Source organism: Clinocottus analis, unplaced genomic scaffold, assembly GCF_023055335.1.
Source record: "Clinocottus analis isolate CAN_PGR_092001 unplaced genomic scaffold, fCliAna1.0.p SCAF_22, whole genome shotgun sequence".
NCBI lineage: Eukaryota > Metazoa > Chordata > Actinopteri > Perciformes > Cottidae > Clinocottus > Clinocottus analis.
Window position 1 is genome coordinate 5,853,968 of NW_027175954.1, and position 16,747 is coordinate 5,870,714.

Below are 16,747 nucleotides of genomic sequence, written 5' to 3' on the forward strand. Positions count from 1 at the left end.
TCCAACTGGGAGGAGACCCCGGGGAAGACCCCGGACACGCTCGAGGGATTATATCTCCCAGCTGGCCTGAGAACGCCTCGGGATTCCCCAGAATGAGCTGGAAATTGTTCCCCACATTATCAATGATGTCATAAAGATAATGCAAAGCTTCTTTATTTGTTTTAATGTTTGTCATCTGTTTGACGAATTACTTTTTGTGAAGAATGGCCCGAATTGGTACTGCCTATCAATCTTCTCTTCAAACATCCCTTTTCATCACCATGAGCTCTTTGTATGGCAGAGCTGATAAAATGTAGATGTACATAACCGAGAGCAGAATGGTGGACGCTTCATGCGGAAAACATACTTTCCCACAAATTTCTCCTTCAGTTACTACAAAGCCACACGCTGACACTGATCTTTTGGTCAAAAAGATGCTTTGGATTTAACCATCGTTCCCGGGATTTAAGCCCAAATAATAGAGTGATGATACGAGGAATGTTTACTTCAAGGAAGTTAAAACCAAATTCCATTTGTAATTTTTTTTTTTATTTTGACTGTTTTAGCATCTAATGAAGTTTACAGGAACTCTAAACCCAAACAAAAAGCAACGCTTCAAAATAAAAAGACTGCTGATGGAGTAAATATTATGTATATGCCATTGTGTCTAAAAGAGGTTATTTTGACCAAGAACTAGACTGAATGTACTCTCAGAATCTGCCCTAGATTTGCAGTGCATTGTGTAACATTTGGTTCTTGTGATTTCCTCACCATTTCGTATTGGAAAACAGAGGAAAATATGCACCCACCAACAGTATCAAATGTGTATCCTGGGGGAGGTCATTACTTTAAGATGTGGTATGTTCAGATGCCAACGAGCAATGATCCACCTCAAGACGTTTTGTTCACTGTCTTCTGCAAGTGAACACTGCTGTTCAACATGAGCATTTCCATTCAGCTTTTTTCAAACAGTTCAACGCAGCCTTCGCCTGTTACCACATGAGTACCGAAGAGGAAAAGCATGTTGTGATTTCAACGCTCGGAGCAGTTTTTTGTTTAAAACTTAAAATTGTGTTACCAGAAATGCATCGCATCTCTGCCAGCAGATCAGGAGCTATTATAACTCCAATTAAATTTGATTTGTGTCTCTATTTAACTCACTAAAATTATTATATCACCTGCCAAGTGACTGCTGATGAAAATAAGCTTCAGGCTAACTGGTAAAAGACATCAACTGTAACACTATGTTAATGTTGTACGAGGTCCCGTTCAAACAAATGAAAAAAGATAACTATCTTTGCACCTGGATAGAAATCCAATTGGCCTCAATTTGATGCTTTAAAGTAAAACAAACAGAATGTTAACACATGCATCTTATTTAATTGACATGGTGGACAAACCATTGCCTATTTACACATTCAGCAGATGACATGAAGCGCAACATAACAAACATTTAGAGTCAGGTTTTTCTGCTTTCTCATGAAAATAAATGTTATATTCATTCTCCTTTTTAGCTCTGATTTGATCTCCACCGACTCCTAAAGAACATAATATATAGCTCTAAAGCTGCTGAAATGCTGCTCTGTCTTCATCATTTACTCACTGACATTATTTGTTGACCATTTAGTGTGTGGCAGGGAGTGTGCAGTGGGTTTATCAGAGCTTTTTGCTGTAAATATTTGCCCGCTTCAGCCAAATACAATACTGTTTGGCAGAAAGAAAGAATCGTAGGCCGGAAAACCAAAAACAACGATCTGAAAGACGATCCGTTAAGATAGACTGCAGACTGCAGAGTCCGCTGATCATTCTGTGGGTTTAAATTTCACACATTCTCATTTGATTGAGTGATTGGTGCCGCTTTAAAACTAGGAATACATATGAAATATAATCCCCAAAAGGCTGCTTAATTAAAGAATGGTCATATGCAACGTACATAAACATTTTGAATTCTCAGTTTATGCAAACAATTTAAACAGCTCTGTTATTCCATATTCTCTGTGGTTTCTGAAAATCAAACAAACTCTGTTATGAACTGCCTTCAAATGAATTAAGCCGTACATCAAGGTGAAGTAGCATTCATCCAGCTCTGTGGGGTTGACTCGTTTTTTGCCTGAGGCTCAGTTTGCTCTTTTAGTCATCAGCTGTGATACAGCCTGAACCTCAACATTATAGTATTATCCATATCTGCCTGGGGATAAAGACCTCCAGTGAACACTCTGTCTGCTGGTGCTCACGTACCGTAATTACACATAAGCAGGAATATCAGACAGTGTAAACAGATTGTTTTAAATCGTTCAGTTTGTGATCCCCCCGCCCCCAGGAACTCTGTTTAACTAGCCATTGAAAAAGCTTCTTGTTTTGCCTTCACCGTTGTCACTTCCACTCGGCTCATTTCTGAAGGCAGTGTTGTCTCAATTTGAACTACAGACATTCACTGGAAGCCTCATGATATTGTTTCTGGGTAATAATGGAGTTAAACCGTAATAGATAATGTCATGACATCCTAAACTGAGTCGTGCATGAGAGCAGCGCAATGAACATACAGTACACTAGGTCAGTCGGACTCGGCACATGTATTTTATGTTTTACTTATTTTTTTAAGTCAATGGTTTGTTTGTTGTGAATATGGTGTGTGTGTGTGTGTGTGTGTGTGTGTGTGTGTGTGTGTGTGTGTGTGTGTGTGTGTGTGTGTGTGTGTGGTAAATAGTTGGAACAGCTTGGTCTCCTAAAACTTATGTGCTCATACAACAAAACTGCATTTTTTCTCATGTTTGTAGGGAATCGTACTAACAGGCTGTATTGTATCTGTGTTGTTTGTGCCTCTTGTGGACTGTGTTGCTGCCTCCAGGTCATCATTGTAAATGAGAATTGGTTCTTAACTGATTTCATCTGGTTAAATAAAGGTCAAATAATTTTTTTTTAAAAAGGCGTCTTTGTCATGATTGTGTGTACGAGCGAGCTGAGGCTCGACACAGAACCGAGGAGAAAGGCAACGTGCCCGTAAGTGAAACCAAAACACAGCAGCCTGTTATTAGCCTCATGTGCTGTGAAAATAACATTTATAATAAGTAGGAGAAAAGTTCTGAATCCTTGTCCTTAAAAAGTCATTTTAAAGCCCACTGGTTAAACTTTAAGATGTATTGTCATTAAGTTCAATCAAAGGTATTGTTTGTATTTAATGAAGAGCTGACATTTTGAAAAAACAGTGTTTTAACTAGTCAGCAACATTATTGGAATAATATGTATGCTTTTTCACAAAATACAAATTAAAAAAACGGTGGGTGTTTATTTTAAAGCCAATGAGTAGAACCTGTGTAATACAAAAATATATTTTTGTTGTCATTGTTCCAACCAACATAATATGATGTTCACATACAACTGAACTGCATTGTTTATTAACTTTTGGGGGGGAATGTATTTTTCCCAGAATAGGTTTTCTGTTGTGATTATGGTTGAGAATTTAAACAAAACATCAACAAAATTACTTTTGTTATGTTTAAGCAAGAAAACTACCTGTTAGGTTTAGTAAACCTCATGGTTTGGCTTTTAATAAATACGACAGCCAGCTATGGTTTATTAGATGCGGAAAATACAGACAGAATCTGATGATAAAAATGAAATAAAAAATGGCCAAGTTTGCCTGAACGTGGCATCAAATCACGGATTTCCCTTATTAAATATATAAACCTCAACATTTTTGTGAAAACATGAGGAGTTATGAGGTTGAAGCATGACAAGGGCAACATGCAATGTCGAACATGAAGGAACCAAAGCTCGGCTCTTTTATGTACCTCCAGAGACAAGTTTCTGGTGTGTGGCAAGCCGCTCTTCATATGTGATTATTTTTGCATTGCCTGCATTCAATCAGCATCCGACCGTGGAGGAAATGTACTTATGATTACTGATTCATGATGGCTTAACATTGGCTTGCATGAGGAAAATGATTTACAGCGGCCTGATCCTATCAGGATTAACAAAGGCAGATTCATCTTTATTCATTGGTTGCAGTTACTTAAAATCTAAACAAACCATTTATTATAACTAATTCAAAATGTGTGTTGAAATAACAGCAGATCTGCCAATTTGAGCCTAGTCAATTAAATAAGCAAATCCAGCAGAGGGAACCTATTTGAATTACAGATGTGTGGAGGGAAGCTGAGTTTTTCAAACCAAATTGAACATTAATATAATGTCATGAGCACATATGGCCTTGCTTGTAAGATTTGAGCAAAGACTGTAAATAAGAGGAGCGTGTCGTCACCGTGATGTCAACCTTTTATTGGTGGCCTGCCGTTTTATAGTCGAAAGTCCGATATTCTGGCTGCTGCCATGTTGGTTTTTGGCCGCTGCCGTCTTTGCTTTTTACAACCAGAAGTACAACAGAACCCTGATAAGACATTGGTAGGCGACTAAACAGGTTACAGTAAACTTTCATGACCCGAAAACACACTGTGAAAGGGTTAAAGGGTTGGAAGACGAAAATATAGACGAGTCCCAGACCAGACAACGCTGTGGTATTTAACTGGCAATTACAAGGTAGCCATGCCCTAAAGCATACTCTGCTTTATGATCTATGACACGACACTATTCTTTATCCTCAAGTAGGACCATAATTTACTAAATGAACATCATGCTGTATTAAAAAAATACTTGAATTGAGTAATTGAGACCATAAACAAATGTTTACAGTATGTACTGAGGTAATAGATCAGGAAAGAAGTAGGGGCTTTTTCTCTTAACTTCCATTCTTTCAGCGTTATTTTTGCAACCAGAGGTGTTGCCCTCTGATGGATATTACTGTATGTTTCAGACCCAGATGTTGCCTTCTGGATTCAAGTCAGTCTCAGTTTAGTAAACCGCTTGTTTCATGGAAAAATTAGTTTAGTCGTTGGCAACGCAGCCTTCTTCTCGGTTACGCAAAACAAAAACTTAACAATGCAAAATTCAGATCCCATACATCCAGCCATCAAACTCCTGGTGCTGCCACCGGCTCATGAGCTGACCTGTCCGTAACATCCTCAGCACAACCCTGACGCAGTTATATTATGAGCCCCGGACTCCGTTTCTGCTGGCAAACTTTGACGGTTAAGTTAACATGAAAATCGGTCTCAATAACACCGGATTTGGTGACGCTCATGCGTTAATTCTATTCAGCTGTGAGATATGACACTAAGCGTTTTCAAATTGTTTCTAAGTCATTTCTTATTCAACCTTATTTTGGGGAATTTCTACATTTTTCTGCTCACAGTCCCGGACGAGTTTTGCTGGAGGGTTTAATGTAGGAGGTATAAAGGGTTCCAATTTCTCATTGCTGGGAAATGTTTTGAATGTCATTTACATGCAAGAAAAGGGACATTTCATCCTTCACTGTCGCCTGAGGAATGGATCTTCTCTTTGAGCCTCGGTTTCCCCCTCTGACCACAGACACTTTGTGCACTTTCTCAAGGCAGATTTTCACCCGACGTCCGCAGCATCAGCGCGCTGACTCAGGAACAAAACATCTGGGTGCAACGGGTCCTGTTGCGTCTCAGAAATTCCAAAGACCCCTTTGGCATTAAAGCGTTCGGACCAATGGAAATTTGACCAAATATTACTGAAGTTAAATGTGCATTTATGACATGCTCGCTAAAAATGAGGATTCAAATTAACTTTCTTTGACTGGGCTGAGTTTCAGTCACTGCCAAGTGCCAACCCAAGCGTTGTCGTTTAATTTGGTTTGACCAAAGACAGTCAGCGTAAATCAATGGTCTCTTCACGTAGCAGACCTCCACGAAGTCTTAACATCTGCTATGTAAATAGGCTGGCCCAACAAGGCCTCATCATGCTGTGGTGTCATCTCATGCAGTCTCAGAAGCTGTCTTTATATAGGTTTAACCAGCCTTGCGTCACGTGCAACACTAGGCCGCCTGCATATTTTCACGTTTGTCAAGGTCATTTTTCAGTTTTTTCTTTTTACACTTGGTCCCCTACGTGACAACGGATGAGCGCCTGGCATCTATTACACCTCATATTGGATTCACACACGTACAGAGGTAAACATGCCGAATCACTAAGTCTTTGTTATCGTAGTTGTCATAGCTTCTCTGCTTGCACATGGATTTTATTTATAAAGACGGCGTCTCCAGACGTTTTCATCTTTTATTTTGGGTTTAATTTTTCCGTTAGGCCTTTTTTTTTCAGTGACACATTGTTTGAAACCAGTGGCGTTGCAGGAAGCAACAAAAGCTTTGGCTCGGTTTTGACAAGTGTAAACGGAAACCTCAAAGTACACAATTTACACTCAGAGCTGTAACCAACTTAAAGGAATATTTCTGTATTTTTCGACATCGACCTAAATGTTGTCACTCTGACAACAGGTCTGCCTCTGTTGTAGAGATTCCAAAAACTGTAAAATATATTTTCCAAAATAAACTGCTCATCATGGTTAAGCAGTAGGGGCCTCCTACATCTTTAAAAAATAAACTTGCATTTTACATAAATAATTTAAAACATTTGTCTCAGAATATGACCTTCAGTGGACCCCGGCATTTACCCGAAGGATTAGTTATATTTATCTAACTGCAGAGGGATTGAACTCTGGGGAAAGTAGCTTGCCACACTACTGCATATTTATCTACCATTATATGTAGCAATACGTGTGTGTGTGTCTGTGTGTGTGTGTTTGTGTCTGTGGGTGTGTGTGTGTGTGTGTGTGTGTTCAGGCCAATCGGCAAAATGTGGATGTGGCAGTGAGTTTGGCCAATAACAAAAGGGCCCATAACTTCTAACTGGATTCACATGGCTGAACTCGTGAACTGTTTCTCGTAGATTCTTGTACATCATTGGTCTCAGCACAGAGTTCCTGTTTTAATAGAGTTTCAGGGATCAAACATTTTTATCAGCTAACCAGGGAAGTTAGCATTGCACTGTTTCCCTTTGACAAAAAGCCAATGTGATTTTTCCCTTGGATTTTGGAAAACATGAGCTTTTAATATTTACACCCTGTGTTCTCTGATCTTCTCAAATGAACACTACTGCAATCGGCAAAAGTTAAAAGCTAACAGTAGAATATCAAAACATGTCACCATGGTCACATGACTTCACATGACCGCTACTACCCTAAAGGCTGACTAGTTAGTGCGATGACGTTTAGTTATCTTGACTGTTTGTCTCTTTTAAGGCAGGTAAAAGCTTTAAAATCCACAAATGACATATTTACTAATGTATTTTATATTGTAGAACAAAAGGTTGAACTCTCAACACAAACCTTTATTCAGCCATCAAATCTAATTATTATTCATACCAGCAGCCGAGCATATGTTAATGCTTATGACTGCTGTTTGATCAGCGATGACTGATCTGAAATGTGTGGTTGACGCCCAATTAATAAATATTTTGAGGTGAATACTTCCTGTGTCTGTTGGTGTTGGCGTTCCTTCGGGAACAGCAAAGTGCTGGTTGTAGCGGGATGAGCAGAGGAAGAGGATGCAACATGCTCGAGATGTATTGTAAACAGCAGCTTTGCTCAGTCCGGCACAAAGGAGCCAGTGATTATATATTGTAAGTGAAGAGAGGGTGCACCTCGCCACATGGTCATAAAGCATCTCTCCTGAGCGGTGAGGTCATGCTCTGCCAAGATAAGCTTTCAGCTAATTGAATGGGTGGCTCAGACACAAGACTGCTGTCCCTTATTTTCTTGTTGTCCCGGAAATATCTTGGAGCGCTTAGTGTACAGTAATTGGTCGAGTACACATGAAAGGAAGCTTTGCCTGAAATATGCTCTTTCAAAAGTTGCCAGGTTTGACTTATCACTGTTAGAGCATACAAATTGCTTCATTTTAACTTTGCTGTAGGGAAATTCAAAACATCCCATATGAATATGTTTCATCTTTGCTCTGCCTTTTTTCTTCTTCTGTGGGACAAAACCGGTTTCATGAGGTCAAAGTTAACACCTACAGACATCTGGTCCCATGCCATCGAACCAATAGAAATGCCACGGACCAGGACGGATGACAGTAATGTAAAACACCCAGATTTTTTTTGCAGCAGCAGTTCTGTGATGTATGGGTGTTTGACACACTGAGGCAGAAGATGTTCTGAGTTTATCCAGGGGGTTAAGAACCTTGCCTCCGGGATATTGCTGACGCTATAAGGGTGAGAGGTTGTGACAATTTGAGAGGCCCACTGCTGGAGAAAAATTCCAGTAGGATTATTTTATTAAGAGAAGTGGGTGTCCAAAGAGATAACGGTCCTTCAGGGAGTCCATTATTTATAGCTGCGTGGCGCCACTCCACATATGCCGCTCTACTCAACAAGCAAAACCAGAAAACACAGATTTGTCTCCTTCTGCTTCAATATTTGTCACGTCAAATAGTAAAACAGTAAGAGTGTGCAGACTTTTATTTTGACACGGAAAACAATCCCAGAACACCATTCTCAATCCCAACCATTGACTGCTCTTAACATTTCACTTTCAATTCAGATTCATGACAGCTTCTTATTTTCATAGTTTGGGCCATCTGTATATTTTTATTTGTATGCCATCTGTATAGTATTATTCTTTTTTACTGCTGATTTAAATCTGTTTTATTACAGTTGTACTGTTTATTTATATTACTTGATTTTTTTGTTATTATTATTATTTACATGTGAGCAGTGCTGCTGTAATCCTGTAATTTCGCCACTGATGGACACATAAAAGATTATCTTATCTTATAACATCTTACTAACTAATGAATTTATAAGATCTTGTGTACTAAAAAATGAGTCATACAGCGTAAGACACATGAGCAGTCAAACATAATTCAAACAAACCTTCAGTTCAGGCACAATTATTTAAATGAAAAAAATAAAACAAATCACAATCCATGTGGATCTTTATAGATTAACTGGCTCGCTGTCTGTAACTTAACAATATCCTCAAACGTGTCCAAACAAGAACCGACCAACACATCCATGTGTCCTATGACTGAATGGTACAACATCCAAAATTAAAAGAAGTCACAGATGTTTTTGGTCATGAGGTCAATATATTGGGTATATTAATTTATAATTGTTTGTTTTCCTCCTGAAAGAGCACTTGCCCCTCCGTCGCTAGCATTGCTACGGAGCCATTGAGCAAGGCCCACGACCTCCAACTGATTCCACTGCTCATCCGAAAGATAGGACTGTGTTTGAAGAGGACCATGGATCTCATATTGATTTGAAATGGATGATGACAAAGCTCCTCGAACACACATTTATTTTATTTTTTTAAAGATACCTAATCCATATCTGTTTGGTTTTCCATCACTTCCATAATAGTAAGTGGCCAGAGCTTTCAGAAAATATGATTTTCTCAGTTGTAATTCAGACTTTAACGCTATGTATGTACATTTTGTTCAGTCTAACGGCTAATCACAAAACTCAATAGTTATCTGGACAATCTTCTTTGGAAGGCATTCATAGTGTTGAATGCACAAACACAGACACAAAGACAACGAGAGAGATAAGTTAAACCCCTGCTCACTTTCCCATGCATCCAAGAAATGACAAGCACAACCAAAAAATGTTAAGTACGCCTGCATTTTAAAGGGCCAGCAGAACTTTAAGGTACATGTGATGTGCGGTTGAGAAGCGAATTGCAAACATGTGGACCTTTAACATCCAACACCTCTTCCTTGTAAAGCGATTATCCCCTTCAACAGCGAGCACATGCAGAAATATTTGTCGAGATTAGATACTAAAGATTAAATTCAAGCCAATATAGCACCTTGATAAGAATGGTCTGTATTCAGTGAATAACACTTTAAAAACAAACTAGCCAAGGAAAGCCTTGGATTCTCATAGGAACACAGTGCTAAGTGTTCACAAATGTGCCGGGATGAAAAGATCTGAGAGGGAATTACTGCGATAGAACCTACGCTTTATGTACAAAGGGGTCCACCTCCGTGACTCTGCTGTGCACCGACATCACACGTTTGGGGACAATGGAGCATTGTGTGGCAGTCATTCAATCCAGTCTTACACAGTAACACTGATAGCGAGTGATCACAGAAAAATGATGTCACCGCAGCTGCTTGCAGGAACAACAAAGAAGTACCTTTTTTCAGGATGGGCAGATCTGAAGTCAGATTAAAGCCAGAAGGGAAGTCGGAGTCAGAAGAGCACAAAATAACACACAGAGAGACATTGATTACATGGCAATGTTGGGTGAGTTTCTCAAAAGATGTGAACTGCAGAATTATGAGAATTTAATCTGTTTTTTTTTTAGAATTGATTCCTTCAGAATCTTCAAAACTTAATTTAGGTAAAGAATACCACAATAACAAAGACTGACAGTGAGAAAGTAAACCTGCATTAATTTGTGTTTAGGTTCATTGGGGGCAGCAGAAACACGCTATCAACAAACACTCAGCAAAGAATTGCTCATTTACACAACGAATTTACAACATTAGCATTCACTTGGAGTTAAGTTTGTGTCCAAAGTACTCTTATAGCAACCGTTTTTTAAGCACTGCTTTGGTCTCCTATCAATTCTTGGGGAGAAACATCTGACTCTTTAGCTGCTAAATGCTCTGTTATGTTCACCAGCTCACCCGTAACATGTTCTGTCTGTTGTTTGATGCTGTAAAAGAAGCAATCAGTGGTTTATCAGAGTAATGCTGATGTTTTACTGAAAATAGGAACATCACAAGAACAAGGACCAGTTAACCACAAAGCTCTCTCTCTCTCTCTCTCTCTCTCTCTCTCTCTCTCTCTCTCTCTATATATATATATATATATATATATATATATATATATATATATATATATATATAGCATTTAGGTTTGCTATATTGCTCCATGTTTTACCTTTTTTGTCCATTGCAAAAAAAAATCTGATTAGAAAAATCCCTTAAACGTTTTGATAATACTTAATCAACCTAAGCAACTGGATCTGAAATAGAAACCGGCAAACACTTTTCTAGTTGTTGCTATATCTGAATGACACAATTTCTAAACATTTATGAGAATAAGAATCAGCCCCAGTTGTCTTTTAACCCTCTAAGAGAAAAAAAGAAAAGCTTTGAGACAGTAAAGTCACTTTAATAATTGAAGCTGTTTAGTTTCTTTATAACCATGTCTACAGCATGTCTGTGTGCAGCTATTCCAACTATACAGCACATTATATAACTTGCATAATAAAGTTAGTCAACGTGCTGATACAGCTATTGGCTACAGTACAGCACCATAAGAAACACTGCACACAGACAACTTTGCGAGCTACAAACCAAAGATTATACGCTTTAGTAATTACTGCAGACATTTTAAAGCAGCACTTTAGGTTAAACTGCTGAGTGCATACGTGAGCCAGACATAGCATACACACCACCGGGCTCTCTTGCGTTTGGCCGGGACTGGCTTCAATTAAAACACAATTACTGTCAGAGCTAATCAACACTCCTCATGGGGATCTCAGCAGGAATAATTAAGCAAACATTTATCTGTGCTGTCCATGCACCGTTGGGCTCTAAGTATGCTATTAAAATCCCGCAGATGGCATTATCTAATTTTCTGGTTTACCGTATTGATTCAGTGGAATATTTGGAAAATCACAGTTTATCATGGGACGTGGTATTTATAGCCCATATTGGTCAGACACATTATAAATCTCATTTGGAGAGTCCACCACAGGCTGTCAGACTCTGGCCGCAGTGTATACTGCGCTGATGAATATGTACCTGGTGTCTGTTATTCATGGTTCATACTAATACGAACCACAGGCTGAAATTTACCTTTCAAATATGTCAACCTCAGCCTAGACGACTATATTTAACCCTCCCTCACATGTAATATTGTAGTGAAAAAAGCCATGTGTGCAAACTATTCTGTGTGATACCTTTTCTCTTATGTCTTTTAGTATACATCTTTTTTAATGCTGGTATTTTTGCCCATGAGACATGATGGTGGAAAGCCAAAGCTGCCTTTCCTCTGATATAAATGATCTATAATGAAACTTCATAAGGACAAGCCGCTGCATCTTTAAAGAAGACTTCAGTGACAGTGCGCCTCTGTGTGTCGCCACTTCCCACAGCCCAAGGCGAAGACATCATCTTTTGATTTAGAGGCAGGAATGCCCTTCTGGACCCTTGATTACCAGAACTTTGTGTGCTTTCATGTGGTCAGCATTCTGCCAGAAAAGGGTCACTGTTATCGATTAAATAATCTGAGTCAGTTAAAGGCAGAAACAGGGAGCATTCATGTTTCAAACTGAAGGCCCGACTCTTTGGAAATGGCCTAATCCATCTTCCTGGGAAATGAGAGGATAAGAACAATTATCTGCCAAGCAACAGGGCCGCGCCCATCGCTCGACGCAGCCTCCAGTTCATCTTCCTGGAATGTGCGGTTGAAAAAGGTTATGAAAGCAGTGTTGGACTTTTGATTAAAGTGATGTTGTTCATGATCCCTGCGTGACATTTACCGTGCGTAGTCGGATGGGCCTCGCTGGAACAATGATTCATTTGATTAGGGAGGAAGTTATTCAGTAGATTTTGTTCCACTGGCTCATAACTACTATCGTCACAGCTATTCTACGCTGGCGGAAGTATTACAAATGACTTTCACTGACTAGTGATATGACATCATCAGACTCTTTATTAATGGTAAAATAATTCTTCTTCTTTGCCAAAGTACCATTTGATGTGATTAAGCTCTTTGAAGGTGTGTTTTGTCTTTGAAATTACAAATTTAAGGACATTTATACATACTGTTGAATTCTACTAATATTATTTAAAACACCTAATGGTCAATTTCTCCAGTACATTTCTGACTTAATTCAATCAGAGCTCTTCGGTTTTTCTTCCTTATTTATTTGTATTGTATTCATTATTTATTTCTGTACATTTGATGCTGTATGTGTTTGAATGTGTACTTAATAAAATCAATCGTCAATCAAGTCGACGTCTTTTCCTAAACTAAGTGGTTTTGTAGGCTATACTTCCTGTGCCTGTAATGAGCGTACATTGACACATCGTCACTGGCGTGCAAAAAGACACAATGGTGGTCGGTAGAGCGTCTGAACAAGCTGCACAATTTGAGGCATTGGTGTGAGAATGTGCTCTTTACATGCATTGTAGTGATACAAAGCTGGTTGAAAATTGGCAACGTTTCTTTTTCGCATGAATTAAATTTGTAAACTGAGTTCTTGAAAAGTTGTCAAAATGCAATGGATCAGTATTCATGTGTTCAATACTTGACAAACTGTATCCAGAGAGAAGTTGGGTTATTTCTTGAAACACAAGTGTTTGGCTCCATTCAAGCTTGAATAAAACCTTTTGATCATAAATTTCTTAATTTTTTGCTTGTTCTTGTATCAGTTACAGAGCTCTCACTTTATTGTGAACATGTGCATGGATACTTTTTCATTTTTTTCTTTGGAAAGAGTTGAGAGGATATTAGCAAGTGTTGAAAGAAAACTGTCCAGATATGCACTCATCTCTGCAATTGATAGATCTTGTCTAGGATTTTGCTGGGGGGGGAAAGGTGGTTGACCAGTGGAATAAGCAAACCAGAATCCTGTTCCAAAGCAATTCTTAATGATTTCCAGAAAATCATCAATGACATCCTGAAGAATTCTGGTAATAAAAATAAAACCTCTAATTTGCATTTAAAATCAAAACAACTCACAACAAAATGTATTTATTTGGGGTGTCCTGCCTCCTCTTGGCCCTTTGCACTAATGGTTAGACACCTGCCGTAAGGCCGGCGTCCTCAGGCGGAGGCTCGCATCCGCAGGCCACAGACGTAGTGATCTGCTAAATAAGGGAGGGACAGTGGCTTAGATCATTTGTTTATCATCTAGTGTGGGTGTAGTCCACATGCATGTTCTGTGTGAGTCACATCAAAGTCAGCGTGACAGCCTTTCACTGAGCTCCACCGCACTAACAAAGCATGATTTACCGACATGTTGCCGGGTCACAACTGTGGGGAACCCCATATTCTGCACAGAGCGTAAACACACATTTCTGAATAACCCCTGAATCAAAGGCAGACTCAGGGTGGGCTGACTGATGTGTTGTACTGATGCCTGGCTGCGGGTGGTCAGCCAGGAGGGTGAAACCAGTCCTGGAATGAATGAATGAACCTCCTATTATTTGGTGTAGTCTTGATCCATTTATATCATGCTTTATTGTGTTTTTTTTTACACAATGTGGATTCAATAATATCAATGGAAAGAAAAACCAAGAGCAAGGTGCACAAGGGCCAATATCTTAGACTTGAGTCTAACTTAAAGACACTAAACTCACTGAACTGAACCTTCAGCAAAAACTTCATGGAGTCAGTTTGTTTTAAAATTCTTCTAAAGCATTGTGTAAAGTGCATTTCCGTTGTGTTTGAAGGTGCTTTACAATAAATCTTTCTTGCATTGCCCTGCAGAGGGGCTAGACTGAGCTTATAGAGCAGTGTGCAGAACTTTGCAGTGCAAATAAAAGAAAATAAGACAAAAAAATAATCCACTAATTGGCGAAATTGTAATTAAGGTTCAAACGTGTTTTGAACTTGCAAGTTTCAATTTTTGTTTTAGCCACTAGTGGGCGGCACAAGAAGCTGTGAGCGCAAAGGTGACACATTATCATGATTCTGATTCTGATTGAAAAGTTGTTGTATGAACATTAAACAGTTGCCTATTTAACAGACACGGGGCAACATTAGCTTTCATTTTGAGTATATTTTGTACTTTTAGTTCTGTTTGGTCTCCACAAACTCTGTCAACACGTCTCTTTAGCTGCTAAATGCTCCACTATGTTCACCGTGGCAGCACACTTTGTGTAACTGTCGCTTAGTGCTGGGCAGGTACACAGTAGGAATCTGAGTTATTATTTGCAGAAAACCACGGGCTGCTGCATCTGGAGACAGAGGTGACGAAAGCGCTGAGACTGAATCACAACATCAAGACTGTAAAACCAAAACAACAAGCCAAAAGGTGCTAAAATGCTTTTTGGAGCCAAAAGGAACTGCAGAGAGATTATTATGGTTATTGTCTGTGTGCTTGTCCCCGTGAGAAACAACTCTTAAATATACATCCATTTCAATCCATTTTAACTTTAAATATGTTTTGATATTCATGAACCATCTCTCTAACTCAACAATCTAGACTCCAGTCTTATTGTATATGTTTACTCCTAGCCCAAAACATAAAGCTGAGTCAACCAAAGGTTGAGACTGTGGCGCCTAGCAGATGACCACCTGCGTGCCACCACTGTCACTGTGAGTATTAACGTGACTCAGCTGGAGGTGACCAGGTAGGATTCGATGCAAGTGATGCCAGAGTTATCCAGTCTGACATCAAAGAAGTCTGTCTGCTCTGATACGACTTTAATCTTCCCTCAAAACAGATTGCAAATCAGCAGTGCTTAGCTTTCCTCGCTGTCAGGTGAACTGATATTGATACGGTCTTGGATATTATTTGAGAGACGGCTTGGAATTTCAACATCTGAGACTCTGCAACGGTTTTGTTGTCAGAGCATTAACGCTACAAAAACAATGGTCCAAATGTGTTACCGTGCGGAGGCGGAGGTGATAGCATGTCAGGACACAAGATCATCGGTAAACTCTTACCTACTGAGTGAGCCAAGAAAACGATCACAGATTTTAGGCCGGGTGCTTATGTCTGAGAAGTCAAGCTGTGAGGAAACTGAACCGGCTTCGTCTCTTTCTTTTCAAAGATCCCATTTTTGACACTAATTGGCGACATCCTCAAAGCTCTTTGTTAATTTGCGGTCTTGACAAAGCACCAGGGGCGTGCTCACACCACCATCCTCACAAACGTCTGCACACAGTCGCCACATGCAGAACCTTCTTGAGGCACCAGAAGCTTCGCTGTCCGAAACATTCAAATCACCTTTCGTCCATTGGGATACTTTTATCATCTGTTACTCAGATTGCTGTCACATCTCATCGTATGGTTCCTCTGGACAGCGCCACGCTTATTAGCAGCAGAGCGTCAACATGCTGCTCATGCACCCCCGGCGTTTCAGCAGTGTGTCATTTTAAGTGTCTCCTCTTTTCTGCTTGCTTGTATTAAAGTGATGAATGTGTTTGAAATGCCAGACACGCCATACCGGACCCTCTTTGCTGTGGTCCTCTTGTTTGCTTTCAGCCACTTTCACCCTTTCTCTTCGGGGACTTTTTCAGCTGTTTATTATGAGGCATTGAAGGCATACAACATCCAGATGGGCATCAACTGTTTATGAAAATCAAGGTTTTTCCTGTGAGGCCTTGCTGTGGTTTTACTTGGTTATTTGAACACTCTTTTTTTTATCCCACAGAACACATACATTACATATTCACAATGGCCATTGTACTTAATCAGTTAAGCTCGCTCACTCTTTTCAGACATATTCAAACATTTTTTTCCAGCAGGTAACTTTGCCTAAGAAAATGGATGACTTCTTTTTAAAATGCTTGACTGTCTGGCAGTCTTTCAAGGTAAATCACTGTGCACTCAGGTGACAAAGGTGGCTAAAAAAGTATCGCCTCTAAGCATCTACAGTTACATCAAACAAGTTCAATACTTCCTCCCACTCCCCAGTTCAGTTGGTTGTCTTTTGTCTCCAACAAAAGAACTTGACACTTTGAATTGGAGCCTGTGATGGATCGCTTTGAGGTCAGAAGCCTTTAACGGTATACTGGTTTCATCCCAGCCCAGTCGAGCTTCCAGCCTTGAATAGATAGTTCCAACTTGTGTGAAGACTAGAGCATTATTAGGCGTAGAGTCATAGAGCCATTGTGGGAAAGATGGGTTTTGGGGACTGGCTGATTATTTGGC